This window comes from Neoarius graeffei, chromosome 21 (assembly GCF_027579695.1).
Source record: "Neoarius graeffei isolate fNeoGra1 chromosome 21, fNeoGra1.pri, whole genome shotgun sequence".
In the NCBI taxonomy this organism is placed as follows: Eukaryota; Metazoa; Chordata; class Actinopteri; order Siluriformes; family Ariidae; genus Neoarius; species Neoarius graeffei.
The window spans coordinates 34,177,952-34,203,901 of record NC_083589.1 but is presented as its reverse complement, the minus strand read 5'-3'; the positions used below and the strand labels follow the sequence as shown (position 1 = coordinate 34,203,901).

Below are 25,950 nucleotides of genomic sequence, written 5' to 3'. Positions count from 1 at the left end.
ACAAAAAGGTATATATTACTGCCTGTGCTATCTAACAGACGTACCCCAGAGGACACACCTGGCCAATCCCTGTCTGTCAATTTTCTTAAAGACATCACCTATGTGAAATCAGGGGCGGATCTAGAAAAATATTTATGGGGTGGCAAGAGGGGGGCAGGAATTTTTGAGGGGTGGCAACGTATTACAGACATGTATATATACTGAATTTAATCACAGTTTGATGACAAATAGTATGTACACACTACAAAAGGGCACAGACTGCCATTTACAAACTCATACAGATAAACTTAATCTCATGCCTTTATTGTTCACGAAGAACACACATTCTCAGATGAGGTCTATACCGTTTCTGGACAGTTTTATACTGTATATGCAAAAGAACAGACACTAAAAAACAACAATAACAACACTGCTTCAAGTTCAGCATGATTTAAACCATTTACACCAGTGTCACATTTTATAGTTTTTTTTCCTCACGCTTTGTAAAGGCTCACCAGTGAGCATAACATGAACTTGTCATGCCTACAACAGCTGAATGCGGCGATTTCCATGTTGCTCAGCAAAACGCTTCACAAATTTATCAAGATCTAATGCTTTTGTGCGCTTTGATTCAATGCTGAGTACAGCCAAACTTGATAGTCTCTTTTCTGTCATAGTCGACCGCAAATAAGTCTTTATGAGCCTGAGAGATGAAAAACTTCGTTCACAGGATGCACTGCTCACAGGCAAGACAACCGCTATTTTACACAACCTGAACAACTCAAAAAAAAAACAACATCATCATCTCGGTATGGGTCCAAAAACAGTGAACTCCATGAGAGTGGTAGGACTCTCCTGTTCCCCCTTTTTTCTGTCTAGTACTCTCCTCGTCTGATGTAACTCATGTTTAAGATCCTCAATATTTGAATCATAAGCTTCAGCCAATAGCAATGTTTTCCTTGACAGACGGTGAATCAATATTAACTTTTGTGGCCGACTTTACACAAAACTAATGTCAGACCTAGCTAACATTAGGCCAAAAAAAAAAAAAAAGTGTGTTTCAGGTAACATGAAATACTAAAATAAGGTCGGTAGGTAGGAAATTTTTTTCTTAATTTGTTTTATTTTGTTCGAAAAAATTAACACAAGTAAACATCTTACAAAATAGCATTTTGGCACAGAATCCTTTATACCACACATCATAATAAAATAAGTGTTTTAAATCTTTAAACGAATAAAAAAAATATCGCAAGAGTTCGAGTTATGATCTGCGGAAGCGTATTGCTGCCACACTCAAAAAAAAAAATTGGCTTAGACTCAAGTAATTACGTGAAAAGATATTGTTAACAGAGTTATCACGTTTTTACAATATATTTATCATGTAATAACATATCACGTAATTTCATGATATTTTCATGTGATAATGTGAAAACACCTTATCAAGAAATAACGTGAAAATATGGTTTAACGTCCTAGGCTAGGCTACTTCCATTAAAAGCAGACGGCCTCGCCTCGCCTACTGTAGAACTTGGGTCGAGCAAAAACACGGAGCAAAAACATGGCTGAATCCTGAATGACTCCTATTTGTATAAATAGGGGACTACATAGGCGGCAAAATGTAGTGTTTTTCCCTGCCATGGAAGTGCACTTGTATACTGAAGAGGAAGCAATTTGCATTACAGCCAGGAGGGCTGATAGAAGTGGCAAAACATTTTACTTTTTATCGTTTCTTTCACAACTTGAATGCGTTGAAACAAAAAATTATGACAAACTAACGCTGCTTACACTAAAATATCGAGGGAAATTTGTAATAAAAACTTTACGGTCGGCAATTTCGACGCGGAAATTCTCGATCGGTCGGGTTACCGGAAACACACTTTTTTTTTGCCTTACATGTATAGTTAGCTAAATAACCTTCTCCAACCTGATTTTTATCCTCTCAAAATTAGCATCGCAACTATGCTAGCACTGTTCATTCATTATAATTTCATTTTTTGATAGATAGTTAATCAGCTTTTACCCCTTTCCTCCCGTGTCTCCTTTCCTCGCGACTCCTGGCTCCCTCGCTTCGCGCCTCTCAATTTTCCAAAACAACCAATCTCTGGCGTTATCTCGTGCTGCATTCGCCGCAGTCAGACGTTGGAAATTCGCGCACGTAAATGTCAAATTGGCCGTAATTTTTCTTTGAATTCGTCGCTGCCAACTGGGGTAGCAGCAGGGGTGGCAAGGCTTTCTTTTAGAGTGGCATATGCCACCCCGGTAGATCCGTCCATGGTTATTCACCCCCGAGCGCGCTGGAAACTGTTCCATTGGTATTCAGATTCAGTCGCGAGATGAGGTTGCCAGATCTCTCCATAAAAAGGTGACTTTGCGGTCTGAATCTGTGGAATATTCGTAAGCGAGGACTGGCAACCAGCAGTGGGTTGTGCACCAGCTGATCAGAACTCCAATGGAAAAGAAGCGTGTTAGTAACTGTTTATCTTGATTGGCTGTAACCTTGTAAGTGAAATGTTTGGCAACAATAGCGTTGTAGCCTGCCTACCCCCCCCCAAAAAAAAACTCTTCGGATCTACACGATTCACACAAGTGACCTATTTTGGGACCAAAACGGCGAATTTCGCCGAAAGGTGAGGAGTTTGCATGTGTGTCTCAGTCGGTGGGCGTCGCCGCAGTCACTCCTGCATACGGTACGATGATGTCCGTGTATACCCTCGGACAAGAGACGATGCGATTGGTCACACGGTCTAGATACCATAAATGCAGTGACATTCTGAATATGCTCCAGCTTGTGGTGGCCAAACAAAAGGAAACTCAAATGCTAGAAAAATGAAAAAAAAAACTGTGTAAACTCTCTTTAGAGGTGAATACACGCCATTTCAGAAATGCAGGAAGTCCACGAACACTGTTTACACGCGTTTCGCCTCCACTACAGCTGTTTCCATGTTGCTCAGCTGACCCCGAAGTGCACGGAGCCAAATGAAAATCTTTGCAAGATCTCATGAAAGCATTATCTCTTGACCCCCTGCAGGGTAGCCTGGCAAGCCAGACTAAATGTGAATATTTAGTCTGGCCACGATCCGTAGACATTTCCGAAGAGGGTAGGAGGAACAAACCGCTGTCTTTCAAACTGTCTCTGTGCGTATAGGCCAACGCTCTGACCAATCAGCGCAACAGTGACTGTGACGTAGTCAGAGCGACAGAAAGCAGTGGGGGAGGCCTTGAAATAAATCATTTTTCAAAATGCGTATTGATTAATAAACAGGTTCTAGATATTAAGAAGTTTGGAGATAATGACCACAAGTTTGGAGTCTGTACCACATACTTAACATACACTTTTTTTTTTCAAGTGTTTTTCAAGGGTTTGCTTAAACTGTTTTTGAGAGTTTTTATTTAGTGGTGTTTGGTGAAATAATTTCCCTTAAATTTAAAATAACGGGAAAATAAGAAACAATCAAAAAGTAATGTTTCAAAGCTGTTTATTAATTCTTCGTACTGCACAAACTAGCCCCATCCTTTTGGCTACGAGCGGAGCCAGCTGGTAGATCAGACTTTTGCCATAGCCGGTCGGCAAAACAGCGAAAACGTCCTTCTTGAAAAGGAATGAGCGGAGAGCCTCTTCCTGCTCATGTTTCAACGAAAACTCCAAGTCTAATTCTTCTAAAACTGATTCCAAAGCGGAGTCAAACATGCGCTGTTCACTAGCCGTAGCCATCTTTCCTGCTGTGCTTTCTCCAGCGTCGCGCAGCTTTGTCGTCACGCCTACAAAAGCCCGCCCAAAGAATCCAAACAAAAACCTTGCGTTGTGATTGGCGGGCACGATTTGATGCCCGGGGTGTTTTGTTTATATGGTGCGAGGCTAGACCCACTCGCTAGGCAAAAAATATTTTTGGCTGCTAGGCGGGTGGGTCTAGTTTACTCGGCTACCTGCAGGGGGTTTTCTAGAAAAATTTAGTATGAGGGCGCTCACCATGGCGAGGGAGCGAAGCGGGGGGGGGGGGGGGGGGGGGGGGGGTGCCAGTTGTCCGTCCCTCCCTCCCTCCGCAGCCTTTGAAAAATTGAGGCTACAATGGGACACTGAGGCTATCTGAGAGGGAAATTGTAACAAATTGTCAACATTGAAAAAGAAAAGTAATCTTCTTCTGCCCCGGACAGTCTTTGGCTTTCTTCCGTTTCGTGCCGCGGGATGACCTCTTTAAATGCCCAAGTGTCAACAAAAACAACTCGCGAACTACTTCTGTCAAAAGCTCCCGCGCCGGTGGGTGAAAGGTCATTCAGTCTCGAGAAATCTCGCTCTACAAGTCAGCTGACCTTGTATGTAACCCATGTCAAATCTCGCGAGAGCAGTTGCGACAACTAAACAACATGGCGCCTCAGTCTGGAAAACGCCAACTCGGATTGTTTTTGCACCGTCTGGCGGTGTATCTACTATGATTGGAATATTTTTGGAGTAATTATAACATATTTGATGATCAGACACATTGTTGCGTGGTGTTGCTGGGATGTTTTCATGGAGAAAAGATCGTTTTGAGAAAGACTGCATGTTGTGCAGTAGCATATAAGTGCATGGCCTGAGTGTGACTTGGGGTTCAATCGGCATTTCGGCAAGAGGGCGCACGCCGAGAGTAAGAGGGCGCAGCGCCCCTGTTTAGATGAAAGCCTGCCCTGTATGTCCTTTCCAGGACTCTAGTATTGCATGAGGTCGGATAAACATTTAAATATCATCAAGTCCATACTCTGTCCTCTGAGACAGGAGCTATCTGTTTATCTCGAAGACAAAAAAAAAAAAAAAAACACGCCTCGGCATGCCGTTTTTCACAAGTGAGCATTTTATCATGCTATAATACCAGAATCTGTGCTCACTCTAGGACCCAAATTGTTTTAGCGAAAAGTGCGAAAGACTCAAATTTTTCTTTAGCAATTTGCAATTTCGCTTAGCAAGAAATGCTAAAAGAACAATTTTCTTTTTAGCAAAGTAATTTTTTAATTTATACCATCTACTGTGATAGGCAGTACCTTTTATAGACAGGGACAGGCTGTTGAACAGGCAATTCCCATCACCAAGTGTTTGGATCGCTCTCAGATTGCTGTTTTTGACATTGGACAGGGCGAATCTGGGGGAATGAGGGCTGTGGAGAATTCATCAACTCGCACCTTGCAAGGACTACTCAGACTGGCCTGTGTGTGTGTGTGTGTGTGTGTGTGTGTGTGTGTGTGTGTGTGTAATCGGGATCCGTGTGTGTGTTTAGGGGGAGGGGGGGTGTCTTTATGGGTAGGATGAAGGGAGCTCAGGGAGTTAAAATCGATGCTTGTTTCTTATAAATTAATCTCATAACCCAAATATAATGATCTCATCTCATTATCTCTAGCCGCTTTATCCTGTTCTACAGGGTCGCAGGCAAGCTGGAGCCTATCCCAGCTGACTACGGGCGAAAGGCGGGGTACACCCTGGACAAGTCGCCAGGTCATCACAGGGCTGACACATATGGCCCTTTTCCACTACCCTTTTTCAGCTCGCTTCAGCCCGACACGGCTCGCGTTTCGACTACCTCACAGCGGCGCGACTCAGCTCGCTTCAGCCCTGCTTAGCCCCCAAAACTCGCTCGGTTTTGGAGTGGGGCTGAAGCGAGCCAAAGCGAGCCGCTCTTTTTTCTTGTATGTTCTCCGTTTGTCGCCTTCCTCGCATTCAAACCAATTCGAGCCGAAGTCCGCTACATGTCCAAAATGGTGGTCGCGTTTACGAAGGTCACGTGACTGAAAAGGGTCTATACGCTCTTGCCAGTATCTGTTGGCGTTGTCGGTGACAACAAGCCACAGCACCAAGACCAGCAATACTAACGACTCCATGTCCTCCATGTTTATTGTTTACTATCCGGGTCGTGAGACTACCGCTTAAAAGATCACTGATGTCACTGTTTGCGCCGCCTAACGACATCACGTGATGTCCACCCACTTTCGCTAACTCCACCCAATGTGTCCACCCACTTCCAGCCAGCGCGGTTCAGCGCGGTTGTAGTCGAAATGCAACTCCAACAGCCCGACTCAGCTCGACTCAGCCCAACTCAGCACGGCACGGCTCAGCACAACTCAGCCGCGTTGGTAGTGGAAAAGCGGCAATAGACACAGACAACCATTCACACTCGCATTCACACCTACGGTCAATTTAGAGTCACCAGTTAACCTAACCTGCATGTCTTTGGACTGTGGGGGAAACCGGAGCACCCGGAGGAAACCCACGCGGACACGGGGAGAACATGCAAACTCCACACAGAAAGGCCCTCGCCGGCCCCGGGGCTCGAACCCGGACCTTCTTGCTGTGAGGCGACAGCGCTAACCACTACACCACCGTGCCGCCCAAATATAATGATATTCACCATTAATTTCTCAAATGAAACACTTGCAGTCAAAACTTTGAACCATGTGCGGCAAAACGCTCTGAAAACAACGTACACTTGGTCGATATATCCTGGTTCATCTGTGAGTTCTTCCAAAGTTCTGTCAGGGTTGATATTATGTAGAAAATACGTCTTTAGAATGGCTATATCATGTTTTTATCCCTAACTGAGAAAGCTAACAGAATATTCTAATATGTTCTCACTTTTTAGATAAGTTTTTGTCATACGTAAAGTCGGATAGTTTATTTTAAACAAACCTCGCTATAATCTTGTTCGCTAATGAGCGAGAATTGCCGACATTATCAGCGCAACGCGGAAATTGATCATTTTATATGTAAGGTCCGATGCTATTGGAAGACGTAATTTGCGGCCAACCAATAAGAAGCTTCGAAACTCGGGGGTGTTGGTTATAAATCAAAACATCGAAGATGGACACGAAAGGTACTGTTTATCTTGAGAAATCGCAATTGCTTGATGGATTTTGCTTAAACTTTAAATGACTTTTGCATAAAATGCGAATACAGATGATTTTCTTTTCGCAAACTGGAATAAAACTTCGCAATTTGCGGACGTGTGAGCGGCTACCGTGAGCCCAGAGAACAGCGCTCGAAACTAACGGTGTCCCGACGTCCCGGGGACCATAAAAAATGTCATTGGGACACAAAATTATCATATCTGGGACAATCCCGGGACAATGGGAAAAAAATAGATCTAGAAAAAAAGTTCTACATTAATATTATTTACAAAGCCGTAACACATACGTAGACATTCACCTAATTTGTCAAGTTTAATTTTAAAACGTTAACAGCGAAAAATACATAGTAGCTACACTTTCGATGCACCTGCATCCGTAGGCTACAGAGCAGCGCATTCTGTTCTAGAATCTTCGGCCGGAGTCCGCATTATATGGACTTGGAATGGAATTGCTACCGCACACGCTGCGCCGACTCTTGCCAGAACAAAAATGCTGAAGTGGTTGAAGCGGACCGACCGCGGGGAAGAAACTGAAAGCCCAGACATAACGTCTCCGGGACCTTCAGGATCCAAAGTGTCATCGCCTGGTCTGCAGGCAACGCGAGCAACTGAATGAACTGAATGAACACTGTTAGACACGTTATAAAATACAACAGGAATGATGTGGATGATATTGACGGAAGATACCGTTCAACAGAATAAGTGAGTTTTCTTGGTGTCTTTCTAGTTCAGAAAGTTTAGTCAGTCAGCAGCACAACTAGGCTCGGACCTGCCACTATGCTGATGTTGCTAACATTTGCACCCACGCTTCGGCAGCGAAAGTTCATAAAAATGGATAACGGTAATGGATAACGGAAAGTTCATAAAAATGGATAACGGTAATGGATAACGGAAAGTTCATAAAAATGGATAACGGTAATGGTGAAAATTATAAGTTGGCCTTATAAGTGCCAACAGATATTCAAGGTATAAGTAGATGAAATGAACATAAAAGGGGTCTTATTTTCAACTAAAGTGTACTGCAGATGTAGTGAGTTGAAACATTTTCTGAATGAGCTAGTTGGCCCCTTTAAATAAACGGGTATCTATTCATACAGTGAGATCGCCAAAGTTTAATAAACTGAAAATGCAATAACTGTAATTTTGAAGTAGATGATGTATAGGACATGTGTCGCTTGTGTCTTGTGACTTATTGTAAAAATGATATAAAGGGTTCAAAATCGCATAGTTACAAATATAATAGTAACTTCATATGATAATATTAACCACTGGTTATTTCAGAGAGGAAAAAAATGGGGACACTATTGCTTCCATTCGGGACAATACAACACGGAATTCGGGACCACTGGGGGACACAAAGAAAAAAAGTTAATTTCGAGCCCTGCCAGAGAATACCAGTTTTTTAACAATAAATTTGGATAAACTCGAAAAGGTGGCGGGTAAAGTTGGTAAAGGCGCAAAAAAAAAAAAAAGCCTCTCCTTTTTCCCTCAAAGACTCAAAGGCACTGGAAAGTAGTTTGTGCGTCCTCATTTCCACTCCTTTATCTGCATCACTTCCAGCGCCTCATACTGAACACTGTCTATCATTATAGTAGTGTAATGACCTCTCTCTCTCTCTCTCTCTCTCTCTCTCTGTCTCTGTGTGTGTAATAAGGGTAATCAGAGCAAGCTGGAAGGGGCAACTGAGGAGAGTGGAGGGTAATAATAATAAATGATAATAACAGTAACAATAGTGAATCTGCTGATACTCACAAGGGTGAAACACAAGGACATGGCAGACAAATAGAGAGGGAAGAGGGCAGAGAGAGAGAGAGAGAGAGAGAGAGAGAGAGAGAGGAGATATCTATGAAGAAAGAAAAATATCGGATGATCTATACCAAGGGAGACGGAGAAACCAACAGACTGAAGAGAACGAGAGAGAAGGTAAGATGGTTACAGAAAAAGGAGCAAATGGTGGCGAGAGGAAAGAGCAAGAAAGATTTACACTTGGGATTACCGACACCATATGTCCACCTGTGAGCTGACGAGGTCATCGTTGGATCTCAGACCTCCGTGTGTGTGTGTGTGTGTGTGTGTGCGTGTGTGGTCTACAGCCAATAGGCACATGTGGCTCGGTCAAAATAAACCTACTCGTATTAAAACGTTCATAATATTTACATCTGATGTGTAACATTGGGGGTAACGACACTTTCGGTGCTAAATCCAGAGCTATTAAAAACACATACAGTACCAGGAGTCGAAAGTTTGGACACACCTTCTAATTCAATAGCTTTTCATTATTATTATAGCCTGGCTAATGCGACTTCAAAGCTCTACGAGCATTTGGTCTGGCCAAAATATTCAGCCCAACCGTTTCCCAGAGCCCGTGGTTGACCCGCCTCCCTGAAACGCCTCAGTTTGCTACTGGTCGAAGCCAGAAAAGGCTGTGACGAAGCTTAAACCAATCACATCACTCTTTCCTCTGACGTATGTGACGCGACGGGGCTAACTGGTAGATTAAACTCTTACCGAAGCCGGTCGGGAGCAAGGCGAAAACGTCCTTCCTTTCAATAAGTACCTCCAGGGCTGCTCTTTGCTCCGTTTTCAATGAGAACTTCCCGTTGAATGCTTTCAATACAGCATCTACCGCTGTGTTAAAGGCTTGCCGCTGCTCCATGTTCGTGATGTGAATGAAGCGCTTCCGGCATAGATTCTGTAAACAATCTATGGCTTCCGGTCGCAGTTCTACTACGTCACTGCCTTGAACACGCCTCTACCCAGGGCCGCTGGAGATGCTCAAAGTTGATTGGTTCCTGATTTTTCGGGAGCTTGGAAATGCTGTAGATAGCCTGCCTGGCCAGACTAAGCTCGCAACAGGCCCTCGTGTTGCGTCACGCTTAGGATGGGCGGGCCCAGGCTATTATTATTATTATTATTTAAAAGACACGTCATGTCTTAAAGTAATGACGGATGTCGTTTCTCTTTACTTACCCGAGCGGTTCTTGACAATCTGGATTCATGGATGCAAACGGCGCCCCTTTTGGCGGATGCCGCCTTTTTCACGGCTGTCTGGGGGACTTGTGTGAACCGTGCAGATCCCTGGGGGGCGTTGGAGTGTCTGATTATAATTTCATCAAAGTAAATTCTGTATTAAAATTACTAAATAAGCAAATGCCGTTACAGTCCATGAAACATAGGAAGTATGAGAAGAAAACAGTAAATCAGAAAGCTGCGCACGTAAAGCCAATTGGCTGCGCGCCATTATCTGCTGCTGGCTGCACTTCACTGCACGTGCAAGGATTTCCATCAGGCCAACGTAAGTTACGTAATTGGCTTTACGTGCGCAGCTTTCTGATTTACTGTTTTCTTCTCATACTTATACTTCCTGTTTCATGGACTGTAACGGTATTTGCTTATTTAGTAATTTTAATACAGAATTTACTTTGATGAAATTATAATCAGACACTCCAACGCCCCCCTCCCCCCCCCCCAAAAAAAAAAACCTCATCGGATCTGCACGATTCACACAAGTCCCCCAGACAGCCGTGAAAAAGGCGGCATCCACCAAAAGGCGCGGCGTTTGCATCCATGTGGATTACTGCAGTTGTGGAATCGGGTTATTTACTGTATTTTTATTATTTACTGTTTGATCTCAAAACACGTTAATAAAGCAAGAAATTGCACTAATGAACTTGTTTTTCACGAGGCACCTGTGAATTGAAAAGCGTTCCAGGTGACTCCGTCATGAAGCTGGTTAAGAGAACGCCGATAGCGTGTAAAGCGTCGAGGTAAACACTGGCTGCTCTGAAGAATCTAAAATATCAAACATTTTGTTGTTGTTTTTTAAACACTTTTTGTTTTGTTGACTACGTGATTCCATATATTATTTCAGAGTGAACATAAGGGGGGGGACACATTATATGATCAAAAGTTTGTGCACACCTGACCGTATGTAGTTCTTCCCGAAACTTGCCACAAAGTTGAAGCACACAACTGTCTCGAACCTCTTTGTCCGCCGTAAAATTACAATTTCCCTTCACTGGAATTAAAACCTGTCTCATCATGACGAGATCCCTGCGCACAAATCCAGCTCCATGGTGTGTTAAGGTTGTCGTGGAAGAACTCGAGTGTCCTGCACAGAGCCCTGACCTCAACCCCACTGAACACCTTTTGGGATGAACTGGAACACCTCCAGGTTCTCCGGTTTCCTCCAACTTCCTAAACACGTACCAGTAAGCAGACTGGCTACTCGAAACTGCCCTGAGGTGCGAACGAGTGTGTGAATGTGTGTGGTGTCCTTTGATGAACCGACATCCTATCCAGGGTGTATTCCCGTCTCACAGCCAGCGTTCCTGAAAAGGCCTTCACCTCCACCAGGATAAAGCGGGAACTCAAAGTGAACGGGTTTGACAACCGGAGGAAGTGATGTAGATCCTGCTTGTCTCTTTCCTCATTCCACTACGCTGCTGACACTGACCCTGCTCTGAACCACTGAGTGATGTCAGGGTGTGTGCGCGTCGTGTGAAAACACAAGACAAGTCTGTACTCGTACTATTACACACCAGAAGCACTTTCTTCACTGCCAGCCTCGATTCACACCAACCTACAGTATATTTTGCTGAAGGCTCTGTCTGTGTGCGCCTGTTGGCGGGAACAACTCAACAAATCCCTTCACTCTTTTTCCTAAAGATCCCGGTCTCTTTTTAGAGCTGGGGTGTTAAACTGGCCTCTGCTTAGCATTTATACAATATATTATTATATCATTTCATTAAAACACGTTATCAGAGCTGCATTTTTTTTTAAGGTTACAGAAACCACGCTGAAAATAACCACAGATTCTTGGTTGTACTTTGCCCTGGGAATGAGGTGGGCGTTTAATAAAACAGGTCCCTAGAAAGAACAATTCAGGACAAATCTTTCAACCCACACCAACTCAGCGGGGTTCAGCACTCACGTCCAACTAAACGTCACTGCGTGCATCCTGCTCTGTTTTTCTTCATGCATGCAGTGGTGAATTTTGCTCACTTGTGCAATGTTATGGTGGCGTAACTCCAGTAATAACACTCTCCATTTCAGCCTGTGGTAGTCCTACCGACCCGAACGGCATGTTTTGAAGTGAACTGTGCTGTCATTACAGCCGACCTAAAATTCAACTGTCCTCATCACCGCGAGCTGTGTGTTAGAACAGAACAGAACACAACATATTTATCATCATTGCACAATTACAGTGAAACTGGGTTTGCAACTTCCTTCCTAGATGCTATATAAAAAAATAAATAGTATAAAATTTAAAAAAGTATTCTAAATCACCATATAATGACCTATCGTGGGATGATAAATCGCGATACAAATTTCTGATAAGTCGAATCAACGGAATAAAAAAACTGAAATCAGGATTATCATCAGGCTGCGTAATCTTAGTTTTTCCTCGCTGTAAATGCACTGTTTAGGCAGCAGAGGGAGCAATAACATACAACAGCGGGAATGCGCATGGCTTCGCCCCATGCAGAAGTAACACAGCTCTAATGCTGTGAAAAAAAGAAAAAACACATCTAAAATGGGAAAGATTTAATAGGAAATCAGAGCTCTCTTTTTTTCTTTTTTAAACAGAGTCTTGAACCCAAAAAAAAAAAGAGAAGCAGATTGAGGGAGTACAAATGTTCATAAAAGTTGATTAAGAAAAGATGTGTATTTGTTATCAACTTTTTTAAATCAAAGGAATATTTTACTTAGGCTTTTAGATTTTTACTCCAACCTTTACAAATATCAGTACATTATTATTATTATTGTTCATACAAAAATGAAACTAAAGTTTGTTTACTTTTTTTTTAATTTAACAAAAAGAAGCGTATTTAAGTTGACAAAAAATAAGAAAAATAGATGTTGTTTACCAGCTGGGAGGTCCGTATGGTGAAATACCGTGACCGAGGTCTTGAAAGTACTGAGCGAGGCCCTCTGGGCCGAGGTCAGTATTCAAGGCCGAGATCACGATATTTCACCATACGGACCGACCTTAAGCTGGTAAATAATATATTTATTTTTTTCTTTACCAAAATTCTAACAGAAAATGAGAGCGCCCGAAAGGGAAAACCGAGCCGAGCCGCCATTTTGAATCCTCATTCACGGCTGTAATGCAAATGGCTTCCTCCTCAGTATACAAGTGCACTTCCATGGCAGGAAAAAAACTACATTTCGCCGCCTATGTAGTCCCCTATTTATACAAAACTGAGTCATTCAGGATTCAGCCATGTTTTTGCTCGGCGTTAGCAACAGTTACAGGTTTTTAGCTTTCTCCTGAAATGTTTTCTTTTATTTCTTCTTCCTCAGGGTAGTAAAACTCACTTTCGCTGTGAACACTGCCATTATCGCTATCCATGCTGTAAAATTAATGCTATTCTCCTGAGAAATGCTGGCAAAAATTTAAGGATTTTTGATAAAAATCTTATAAATAAATCTTATAAAAAAGATAAATGTTGACAAAGATTGCTACTACGTTTGTTGTTGTGAACGAGCGAATCGCCAGAGGTCCGTAACTGGGGTCCGTACCGTGGGATACGGACCCGCTCACCAGCCAATCAGAGCGCAGGATTTGATGAAAACCGCACCACGAAAAAAAATAATTTTATTTAATTGGTAATACAATTTTCTTTGTTTAAAAAAATATCGTCGGAAAAGTGAATCATGAATCGAATGGAATCGTGAACCGGGTGACTAGTTACACGTCGATCACCTTATGGGGCTTTTCCACTACCAACGCGGCTGAGTTGGGCTGAGCCGTGCCGTGCTGAGTTGGGCTGAGTCGAGCTGAGTGGGGCTGTTGGAGTTGCATTTCGACTACAACCGCGCTGAACCGCGCTGGCCGGAAGTGGGTGGACACATTGGGTGGAGTTAGCGAAAGTGGGTGGATGTCACGTGATGTCGTTAGGCGGCGCAAACAGTGACATCAGTGACCTTTTAAGCGGTAGTCTCACGACCCGGATAGTAAACAATAAACATGGAGGACATGGAGTCGTTAGTGTTGCTGGTCTTGGTGCTGTGGCTTGTTGTCACCGACAACGCCAACAGATACTGGCAAGAGCGTATAGATGAGGCGAGGCGCCTAATTTGTTGTAATTCTTCTTCTTCCGGGTTTACAGTGTTTACAGATGGTGGTTCCCAGCGCGCTCGCGGGGCGTGTGTGGGCATGTGAGGACACTCCTCCTCACCAATCAGTGCACAGGGGAGTGTCTCCTCACGCCCCTAGCCCCACTCGGTTCGGTTTGGCTCGCTTCAGCCTCACTGCAAAACCGTGAGAGTTTTGGGTGCTGAGTGAGGCTGAAGCGAGCTGAGTCATGCTGCTCTGAGGTGGTCGAAACGCGAGCCGTGTCGGGCTGAAGTGAGCTGAAGCGAGCTGAAAAAGGGTAGTGGAAAAGGGCCATTAGCGTGCGACGATAGGACTTGAGTAACATTATAAACAGTATAAACCGTGTTTGACAGTAATAGTGCAACCGCTCAGATGTATAAAGCAGCAACTGTACAACTGCGTATTATTTTTCCACTTGTAGTGGCTCCTGGGTTACGACTGGCTACTGTTAGCAAACACAAAGTCAACGCGGAGGCTTTACGCTGCCCCGGATGGATGTGGAGTCATATTTGGAGCCACGTTTTGGCAAATTTATCCATCTCAGTTATCAAAAACATGGCTGTCTGTAGACGGGAATTTAAATCTTCATCATTAGCGCCTTCTTTCCCCTGATACAGTCAGAGAAACATTCAGCTCACACCGTTTCAGCTTTGGAGGATTAACATTTGCTTAATCCGCTCACTGTACGTTTACGTTTGCCTAAATGGTCAAAATTTTCACAAATAGTGACGAAGAGATCGGACACCCAACACTTTCACCGTATTGCAGTTCGTCAGCCCTGTGGTGGGAATTATTAGAGTTCGAGTGAAGGCTTGTTTATCTCCCTTTAGTTATGAAAATAAATAAACACGTCCGTTTCAAAATGATGTAACTACAGTGTTTCCCTTCCATTATATGGGGGGGGGGGGGGGGGGGGGGAGTCAAAAGTCCCCCCACACACACACAAACACACGCACACATTTTAAGGTTCAGAAAAAAACAAGAGGAGTGCAGTTGTATTGCAAAAATTGTTCTAATTACTGCTCGAAAATAAATGTGAAGACTTAGTTTGTCCAGGCCCAAATGCTCTGTAACAAGAGCCACGGGGAGGGGTCCTGCATCCTCATACAGCAAACCCCCACCCCCCGAAAAAAAAAATCAGTAAACTTGGGGGAAACAGTGAACGGTCACGACCGACATCGGTCCCCATGTGCTTTACGTTGGTGTGGGGTTTAAGCAATGCATCCACTAGAGGGCAGCTCGGAGTCAAAACTTACTTTTCCTTCGCAAGCATCCAACTCGCATTTAATTCTCATCCAAACTCCTCCCAGCTGCTCTGTAACATCTATTTGTCTTTGTCCCCGGGCGAAGTAACAGCATATAGATGGTTCAAATTTCTTACTAAATCGCGTAACGTGTCCTATCGTTTGTATTTGTTAAAATCCTTACCTCATAAGGCAGGCACTGGAATTCTCACAGAGACGTGATTATTTAAAGCCTAGGTCACAACCGGACGTACAATTTTTTGGCCGTGCGATTTTTGGCGTTTCCCAAATCGCTGTGTTTTTTTTGTTCGTGGAGAAAGACACACGCTGGCCGTAAGTTTGTCTTGCAACCTGAAAAAAACGTAAGCGCCCGTAGAATTTGTTTAACATGACAAAGAACCTCTGTGGCCGGTCTGCGGCTCGAAAATCAGCACATCACACGCGCCCTCCGTGCGTTTCTTGCACGTAGACCGGTCGTAGGCGCACGTACAGCCGGTTGTGACCGAGGCTTAATGTTGAGAGACGCCCTCAACTCATTTTTATTACTTCTGGTCATTTTGAACTTCGAGATCAAAACAAAGCACTCCATTAGGCAGTGTTTTAATCTCCGAGAGCCAAACAAACCGCTAATCCTGGACCGTGAGGGCTGATCAGTGGCACGCCTGCGGTCGGGGAAACGCCGAGCTCAGCAAAACTGCACTCCGGAGTGAGCGAGAGAGAAACAGTGCAGGGAGGAAAGAGAGCGATACTGCGCTGAACGACAAAGCAGTGCCTCTTTAAATCAATGGAGAGATGAAGGAAAGGAGCGATAGTGCAGGACTGAGGAATTAGAGAACTGAGCTTAGTCCTGAGACTAAAATCAGCCGTCTTGGTTTTGTCACGAACACGAGTGGAACTTTATTCGGGCTAGTCTCGGGTTTGGCTGATGAACCAAGCCAAGACTGGAACATCGTTTTCATGAACAAGTACATATATGTTATTTCCCAGCTGGGAGGTCCGTATGGTGAAATACCGTGACCGAGATCTTGAAAGTACTGAGCGAGGCCTCTGGGCTGAGGTCAGTATTCAAGGCCGAGGTCACGGTATTTCACCATACGGACCAACCTTAAGCTGGTAAATTATATATATATATATATATATATATATATATATATATATACACACATTTTTTTTTTTTTTGCTAAATTCTAACAGAAAACGAGAGCGCCCGAAAGGGAAAACCGAGCCGAGCCGCCATTTTGAATCCTCATTCACGGCTGTAATGCAAATTGCTTCCTCCTCGGTATACAAGTGCACTTCCATGGCAGGAAAAAAAACTACATTTTGCCGCCTATGTAGTCCCCTATTTATACAAAACTGAGTCATTCAGGATTCAGCCATGTTTTTGCTCGGTGTTAGCAACAGTTAGAGGTTTTTAGCTTTCTCCTGAAATGTTTTCTTTTATTTCTTCTTCCTCAGGGTAGTAAAACTCGCTTTCGCTGTGAACACTGTCGTTATCGCTATCCATGATGTAAAATTAATGCTATTTTGCTGAGAAATGCTGGCAAACATTTATAAGATTTTTGATAATCTGATAAATAAATCTTATAAAAAAGATAAATGTTGACAAAAATTGCTACTATGTTTGTTGTCGTTGCGAACAAGTGAGTCGCCAGAGTCCGTACCCGGGGTCCGTACCGTAGGACACGGACCCGCTTGCCAGCCAATCAGAGCGCGGGATTTGATGGAAACTGGACTGCGAAAATAATGTGTAATATTCTTGCTACAGTCTAACACAGACACGTCTCTCTCTGCATGGGGAGTTAGAGCACATAAATTTCAAGTGGATAGGTTTTTCAAAACGCTTAATTCCTGAATGTTTGAAGAATGACGTCATTTGAACTCCCCCATGTAACGATATGAAATAGGAAGACTTGCTAGAAGAACGGCCTACGCTTAATGTATTATGTACATCTGGGTGCTTATTTATATAAAATGATAGAAACAAAGTCGAGGAGTTTGTTTTCATTAATTCAAGAGAAAGCTAATGTCAGGTTAGGAAAATACTCCAAACGACATTAAGACGCCTGAACATCTGGTCTCGGTCTTGACGTGGATTCGGTCTCGCCCCATGTCACGCACTGCCTTGGCTCGGACTCCACGGGCGACAGGCTTGGTCTTGACTCCTGTGTCGGCTCATGCTAGGATGATAGTTTTGTCTTTCATGATGGTCAGATTAGGCGACCACAGTGCCAGAAATTCCTGTGTCTTAAGCTGGGCAGACACTGTGCGATTTTTTCAGTCGCGGTATTCATCTGCTGCTCACACTGTACGAGTGAATCGCAGGGGTAAACAGCACGCAGCTTACGATTCCTGTTCTCACACTATACGATCCGATGCGATCTGACTGCTCACGCTGTACTTCCATACACGACTCGTCGGATTCTTGTATCTGGAACTGCAACGTGAAAAAGAAGAAGAGGAGACCGGAAGTCTCTGTTTTCTCTTCCGTATCTGTGTTCGCATGTGTAGTGTGACAGGTTGAGGTAAATCGGCTCGTGACGCTGCTTCAACAGTGCGATTAGCCTCACGATGGGCGACCAGGATTTCAAACAGGTTTGATTTTCATCCGATCAATCGGGAGGAGGTCGTGAGGTGTTAATCACTTGTCGTTACCCCATGTATACTACACGATCCGAGATGCACGACTGAGCCAAAACTCGGCCCGATCTCCAAAATAGTCGCACGAGTGAAAATTGTGTCAAAATCGGGCCAAAAATCGCACAGTGTATGCCCAGCATTAGTCAGGAGACTGGCAACACTACAAGTTTGATTCTGACCAATCAATCACGCTCATACTCAAGCTCGCACGAGGTCATCGGGGGGAAAAAATGGGTCGAGAAATCATCAGTGACGGCCATCAAGGAAACTAGGCCAGAATATACAAAAATAAATAAATTCATGGGGCGTCCCAAACGCATACTTGCCAACCATCGGTGAATGAAAAGTGGTAGACCAGGTTGTGCCTTTCCGGGGATTTTTTTTTTAAGAGAAAAAAAATGTGTAAAATGGTGAATTCTCCTACATTCTGGAGTGCCATATATAAAGAAACCCGATCGAAAAAAATCAGAACGACATGCTTGAACAAACTTTAACCAAGCCGCCTTGAACTTGTCATAGCAAATCTTTTTTTTTCCTTCTTCAGAGTTTTCATTGTTCATGATCACCAGCGTGTTTATTTTATTTTATTTTTTACAAGTACTGGTGCGATTTGTGATAATGCGTGACCTCATGGCTGACTGGCGAGAACCAGAATGAGAACCAATGGAATGGCGTGATAGAGCGAAACGATTTAGATTCATCATCATGTTTGCATCATTCCATTGGCTCTCGGCTTCACTTAACTATCTGACGCTATATCCTTGTATCCCGTGTGCCGAAAACAGCTGAAGCGAGATCGGAAAACCGAATCCAAGTGTTCACGGATTATTTTGTAATGCGGTTAGTCTGGTTAACACCAGACCATATCACAAGTGAAATATGGTCTGGAATCCGCCTATTGAATTTCTCGTAGGGGAGGTGTGGTTTACGATTGTCAACGGCCGTTTATTGGACGTTGCGAATGTCTATCATTTGGCGTATACGTAGCCCATGGCCAATCATGGCAGTTGTACCCGGTGACGTAGTTAGAGCGACGAAGAGGCGAAGAAGAGAAGGAAAGAGAAAGAGAAGGCAAAACAAAAATAGGAAAACAATGGCACCGAACGATTACTGCCGTTTGTGCAAGACAAATATGAGAGAAGCTGGACCCTCCGTATTTGGACATTCAACGCCATGTTAAACGTGATCCGTAAACAGTCCCAAATAAACTACAAGCTTCCGTTTGTTGAGTAGTACGCGTCACCGTCTTTCCACCCCTCCCCACTCTCTGATTGGCTCCCTAACTCAGGCGAGCCTTTAGACCATAGTTTCCATGCTGTCTTTTCAGATCGGAACGATTGTGCAAAGCAGCATGGGATTTCCCAGGCTATAATGCGGTAGTTTTTAGAACTAAAAGTCGTAGGTGATATTCACCTGTCAAAATCGGTAGAGTCGGCAAGTACGCAAATGCTGCATTGCTGTTCATCGATTACATCATACGACAAGTCTGTTTGCCACAACGCTGGAAATTTGTCAGCCGTGACAAAACCAGTCTGAATCTGTTTATGGCTGAGGACTACAGTCGACTGGCTAACTTTAGGACTGCGGTTGTCATGAACAGTTTTGCACTCAAGTTTCCATCAGTTGAAGAATTATAACATTAACGAAACTGACTTCATGTTAAAACTGTTAATGTTGTCTGTTATCACTCAAATGAGGATGGGTTCCCTTTTGAGTCTGGTTCCTCTCAATGTTTCTTCCTCATGTCGTCTGAAGGAGCTTTTCCTTGCCACCGTCGCCACAGGCGTGCTCATTGGGGATAGATTAGGGATAAAATTAGCTCGTCTTTAAAGTCATCCAAATTCTGTATAAAGCTGCTTTGCGACTGTGGCAGTGGGGGCGTGGTCAAGTGTCAGTCTGTGACCGGAGGGCGGAGTCAGGGAAGGTAAGTGGCAGAATCACTACACCGGAGGTGAATTAACCTGTTTGTGTGTCTCCCCAGCTACCGCGCCCTATATAAGGAGAGAGAGAGAGCAGAGGAAGAGCGCTCTCCCGACCAGAACATACACGTGTGTGTGGCGTGTGTATGAGTAAATGTGTCGAAGCTGAAAAGCTGACAATAAAAGAGTTATTGAGAACTCAGTACTGGCCTGCCGTGCTTCTGTGCTCCACCCACCTAGAACACTTGCTACAGCGACAATGTCTATTGTTAAAAGCGCGATAGAAATAAACTTGACTCTGCGTAGTCGGATCCTGGTATCGGGTGGTCTAGAACCCAAGACTATGAGAAAAAGCCACCTTTATTTGTCAAATGTACACTTTAGCACAGTGAAAGTCCTCCTCTGCATTTAACCCATCTGAAGCAGTGAACACACACGTGAGCAATGAATGCGTGTGTATGCGCGCACACATACCCAGAGCAGTTGGCGGCTATGCTTCGGCACCCAGGGAGCAGTTGGGGGTGAGGCGCCTTGCTCAAGGGCAGCATGGTGGTGTAGTGGTTAGCGCTGTCGCCTCACAGCAAGAAGGTTCTGGGTTCGAGCCTAGCAGCCGGCGAGGGCCTTTCTGTGCGGAGTTTGCATGTTCTCCCCGTGTCTGCGTGGGTTTCCTCTGGGTGCTCCGGTTTCCCCCACAGTCCAAAGACATGCAGGTTAGGCTAAGATGGGGCGGCCTTGGGCTGAAGTGCCCTTGAGCAAGGTACCCCGGGTGCTCGAGTGTGGCTGCCCACTGCTCTGGGTGTGTGTGTGTGTGTGTGTGTGTGTGTGTGTGTGTGTGTGTGTGTGTGTGTGTGTTCACTGCTTCAGATGGGTTAAAAGGCTAAATTCAGGAGCAAGATCAATGTAATTCTCCTATTTTATATTAAACTTTGGTCAAATATCTGTCACATTTTGTGCAATTTTTTTTACCTTGCGCAATACCAGAAAAATTCAGTTGAAATCAAGCCATTTGAGGCGAATTGGTCCGCCTCTGAAAAAACTTGGCATTTGGATTTCCCGGCAAACAATGATTTTCGTGACGTCGCGTGCGGGACGCCTCCCTCTGAATCCTACGTCAGCGCTGGTTTGTTTATGAGAAAACGACCTGGTGGTTTTCTGCAAATTTCTTCAACGCTATCGTGTAATTATTAAAATGGTTAACAGATGTATCGTAGGAGGGTGTAGCAACACCAATCTTGATGGGATTAGTACTCATCGTTTCCCAAAAGCCCGGACAATGAGAGAGAAATGGGAGCGCTTGGTCTACACAGGCTGTGCACTGAAACCGTGCAAAGCTCGTGCAGCCTGCTGGCGCTTCCGCAGGTGACGTCACGAATCTGGCTCCAGACTCTCTTGGGATTTTTCCAGACGCGTTTTGTCATTTTATTTTTTTCTGCTGTAGACAGATGGCCTTGTGCAAAATTTCCCTTCTGGATGAGTGTGTAAAGGGACAGACTTTCATATATAAAAGAAAAAAAAAAGGTCCAGAATATGCCCTTTAAAACCATGTTGTTTTGTGCGTTTTCACGACATTCGAGTTGAATGTTAAAGTGACCCAGATCGATGTATTAAAAAGATGAATAGTACCCTGTGGAGCTAGAATAACCCCTCGCTACTTGAATCACACGCTGTATTGCCCGCTGCCTCATGCCTGTGAAGGAGAATCAGATAATGTTTACACTTGGGTACGGAAATAGCTAAAGTTTATCCTCATTATAATATTATAACGAACAAGGTCGCAACAAACATGGCGGAACCGGTGGCCTCCGACACAGAAGTGAGCGCTCGAGAACAAGAATATTTACTCGGCTTGTCCACTGTGTTTTTCTCTCCTCTCTTTTCTGGTGCATTTTGTCTCGGACAATGTCAGATACTTCCTTAAAATCATTGGCTTTTTTGTCTCGATTTAGGAGTCTTCGTTCGATCTGGGTGATCCGCCATGTTTGCCGTGGCTCCGTGATCGCGACCTCACGTGACTTTTCCGAACCGGCTGCCGAATGCGCGGTTTGTAAAGAGACTAAGGGTGTATTCAGACCAGGATAGTTCGATAGTTCACTTGGTTTGGTCCGAACCAAATGTTTTTTTTTTTTTTCTTTCATTTTGGTGCGGTTTGCTTTCACACTGTACATTTTAGTAAGCGGACCAAAATCCGTCAACAAAGCCACACGCCCTGAGGTCGTTCAGCTATTGGTCAGAGACGACACGCGCACAAAGCGTTAAAGGCCCGGTCCCACTGGCCGATGGACACAAAACGTATGCAAAAAGGACACAGCGGACGAGCAAAATTTCGGGGGTGGCTCTATCCGTTTTCATCCGCTCCAGAAATGGACAAAATTGGCGAAAATTTGCGAAAACAGAACAGAAAAGAACGGACGTGGGTAGTATATAGCGGGGATGTTAAACGCATGTTCATAGGAAGCCTAGCGGATGGAAGTGGATGACAGCTCCGAAGGGGTTACCGGTGATAACTGAGAAGCGGACGCATAGCAGAAAGAGCAGATGCATAGCAGATGAAGGGGATGCATCACGTACGCCTAACGGAAACAAAGGGGATGTTGCGCGGATGTATATCGGATGCAGACCGTTCACTGCGCATGCGGGGGGTATGAATTGCGTCTGCTCTGCGGATATAAAGGGATGCAGCACGCACGCCGTCAGCATAAAGCGGAAAGACGTGCTGGCGGCTACATCGATACATCTCTACTACTAGATGATTTTCTCCCCCTTTTTATACAAAATATCGATTGTCCGCTAAGTGTCCTTCTACATACTCTAGACATACTCCAGACATCCTAAATATACGAGATACATCCCAGATATAAACGCTTTGTCCGTTTTGAATACTTTATATACGAGATGCATACGCTTACATCCTTTCTATTTCCGTGCTACTAACGATGAATAGACGTTTCATGTACCTTATCTTTCCTCCCTCTTTCCGTTTTCAGCTGCAGCGGATGTGAGTTGCGAGGATGCCCAGAGGATGCAGAGAGGATACAGCAGACGTTTAACGGATGATAACGGACATAGAACGTTTGTTGTTCGTATATGTCGCGGATTTACATCGTACACGGCGGAAAGTTCATCCGTTCTAAAAGTTTTGTGCAGCTCAAAACTTTTTGCGCGGATGAAATCACAGTGGACGGATGCTCGATGGATAGAGCGTATGAAGCACGTATGCAATGAGTACACAACGGATGCATAGCGTTTTCCAACGGATGGCAAAGATTTTTTTACGTTTTACATCCTCTTTGCATCCGTAAGTGCAGTGGGACCGGGCCTTAAGTTCAAAAGTAGTCATGGAGGCTTTCCGTGCTGTTATTCTTTCTAATGTCATCAAAGCTATATGTTTTTTCCAGTTTTTATTGTTTTCACAATTGTGCGATTACTATGCTGTTGTACAAGTAATTTATCAACGACGACGACAAAGGGCAAGGCGGCTACGGAGGATAGCGCTGATGAGTGCACATCAGTTCTGGCTCTTCACGCAATAGATGAATTTCTTTTTTGCGTCGCTAGTACCGCCACTTTTTGAAAGAATGTCCCTGATTTTAATGTAGGTCTGACGGAGTTTCTTCACTTTTAGCCGACATTGTTCTGGGGAGTGCGTGAACCCCTTCTCCTTCATTTTCTCACTGAATACAGCAAACACGTCGGCATTTTTGTGTGTTCTCTCCAAAAGCTCAGATATGTGAACATCTGCCCATATATCCACAAGGGTACGCGTTTCTTCCTCGGCCCACGTTTGCCCCTACTCATTTTTTGTACTCCGTAGTCTAGCCTACCACTGGTCTGAATGACTGAACGACTGTTGTAAGGTTCCCTTGACAACCGAAACAGTGTTTGCACTTTGCGGTGGAGTGTCAAGACTCTGTTTCCCATAATGCTCGACAAACGACGGAAGCTCCCGAGGTACAAAAAAGCAAAACTGTTGGATTAGGTCCGGTCTGCTTTCACACCTCCAAAAGATCCGCACCAAAGTTCCTTTGGTCCGGACCGAGTCCGACCCTGCAGCTCGGTCTCGGTCCGCTTGTTTGGTCCGGACCAGAGTTCGGTGGTTTGTATTCAGACCAACCCAAAAGGTTCGGACCAAGGGAAATTTGGTTCGTTTGGTCCGGACCAAACATAGGTGTGAATACGCCATAACACATGGTTAGGACACCCCGCATTAGGAAATAAAATGTATTGAAACAAGATGACGCGTACCAGCTATGGGGATGGGTATCAGCTAGAACAATTCAGAAAGGGGATTAAATGATTCCTGAACCAGCACATCGCCTCTCAGTCAGTGGGTGTCGCCGCAGTCACTCCTGCATACGGTACGATGATGTCCGTGTGTACCCTCGGACAAGAGACGATGCGATTGGTCACACAGTCTTTATTTTATTTTTTTCTGCTGTAGACAGATAGCCTTGTGTAAAATTACCCTTCTGGATGAGTGTGTAAAGGGACATACTTTCATATTAAAAAAAAAAAACACAAAATTGGTCCAGAATATGCACTTTAAATGCAGAGAATTAATCTCACTGTGCTTGAAGTGTGCATGAGACAAATAAAGGTTTCTTCTTCTTCTTCAGCCATGATAGAGACGGAGGTTAACGTGCTGTTCATTCACTCAACTCCGCTCACATTTTTCCTGCCGGTCCCAGGAATCAAACCGGCGACCCTTTGGACCCAAAAGGAATTGAGTAAAGGAACACGAGCACAGTGCCAAGTGGAGCAGCAACAGCGCACACAGGAGTAAAGTGAGCTACTGTGTAAAGGCGCATTAGTGTTTACTCAGTCAGAGGTCTACTGCACTGCCAAGCAAAACAGTGCCCTTCGGAGAAAGGAGCAGTTTATGAAGTCAAGGTCCAGTATTTCCCTGAAATATTAAAAAAAAAGTCTTTCACATTCCAGCCTGAATTTTATCATCTGAAATGAGGTTTGAAAACTTAATCTTTGGATTTTTTTTTTTAAACCCAAAACCAGGTTGATGGAAATCTTTCCTAGTAAGTGCCCTACAAAAAAAAAAAAAAACACTACTGAATGAGCTAGACTCAAACAAACCTACTCAAAGCAAGGAAAAAGAGTTTACACTACAAGACTGGAGGATAAATAAACAAAAAAAAAGTAAAATATATTTTATTCACAAAGCCCAGACTAAAACTTTCACAATCGTTCTTCTCCGATTCCTTTCTGTCCTGATAAATCATCCGACCTGCTCAGACCTTGTGAGTGACAGACCGCTCGAGCCAATCAGAGACCGGGATCGGTGATCTCTAACCAATAGCGAAGCAGCATTTCTGTTTACGACCCGCCTGTCAGTTTCCGGACTCTGCCGCTGTCCTGAGTCTGTGGCTAATAATTGTTGGCTAGGCCTTAATGAAACGCACCAAAGAAGAAAGTGTGAAGCCGAATGTACTTAAATTACAAGCAAACAACAAGTCCATTATCCAGCCATGTCCTGCTGCGAGCGCAGGAGGAAAGAATCCCCTCTGTGAGAGTTTATTCGGCTGTAGAGAGCGCTGCTAGCGCACTGCTTTAACTTAAGCGCCGCCATTAGCCTGCCGATTTGTAGACACACGAGTTGTATTTAATCCCAATCAGGAAATAAACTGCTTTACCTGGGTGCATTTCCGGTCTCGTCTATTCGATTCATTTCCCCGCAGCTGAAGGAAATGCCCATCGCGCCCTGGAGCAGGAAACCCAGCGCTCCTTACCCGCTGGAGTGCAGAGTTGGGAAAGTCAATATGGAAAGCCCTAAGGGCCAAAACTCAGCCAAGCGCCAAACCAGGTGGAGATCTGAGCGCCACGCCCACCTCTCCATTCATCAGGACTACCACTAGGACAGGCTTAGGTGGGGTTTACATTAGACCGTATCAGCGGATCATCAGATTAACGTTTTTAAAACGATTAGCGAGCACACAGCAACACCAATACACGGATACGCTCGGCTCCGCAGGCATCCTGCGCTCCAAATCACTCCGCCCTGAACAGCGAGTGCCCTCTGGAGGGTGCGCACTCCGGCCCTGCGCAGCTCACAGAGCGCGCGAGTGAAGCGCACGAGCAGTGATTCGGGACTGAGCCGCTGTGTGTGTGATCTCAGCGCATATCACTTACCACTTGCAAGTGGAAGGATGGCAAGCCTAAAGACAATCATAACTACACAATGGGCAGTATTT

At 44.4% G+C, this 25,950-nt stretch overlaps 1 protein-coding gene across 1 annotated transcript in view; it reads right to left on the bottom strand.

The window, feature by feature from the left end:
* usp6nl (USP6 N-terminal like) overlaps positions 1–25,513 on the bottom strand; it is a 218,867-nt gene extending 193,354 nt beyond the window's left edge. The window contains exon 1 of the mRNA XM_060903023.1: positions 25,393–25,513. The gene's annotated coding sequence lies outside the window, so the exon portion shown is untranslated. The remainder of the gene's footprint in view (positions 1–25,392) is intronic.
* Between the last annotated feature and the right edge of the window lie 437 nt (positions 25,514–25,950).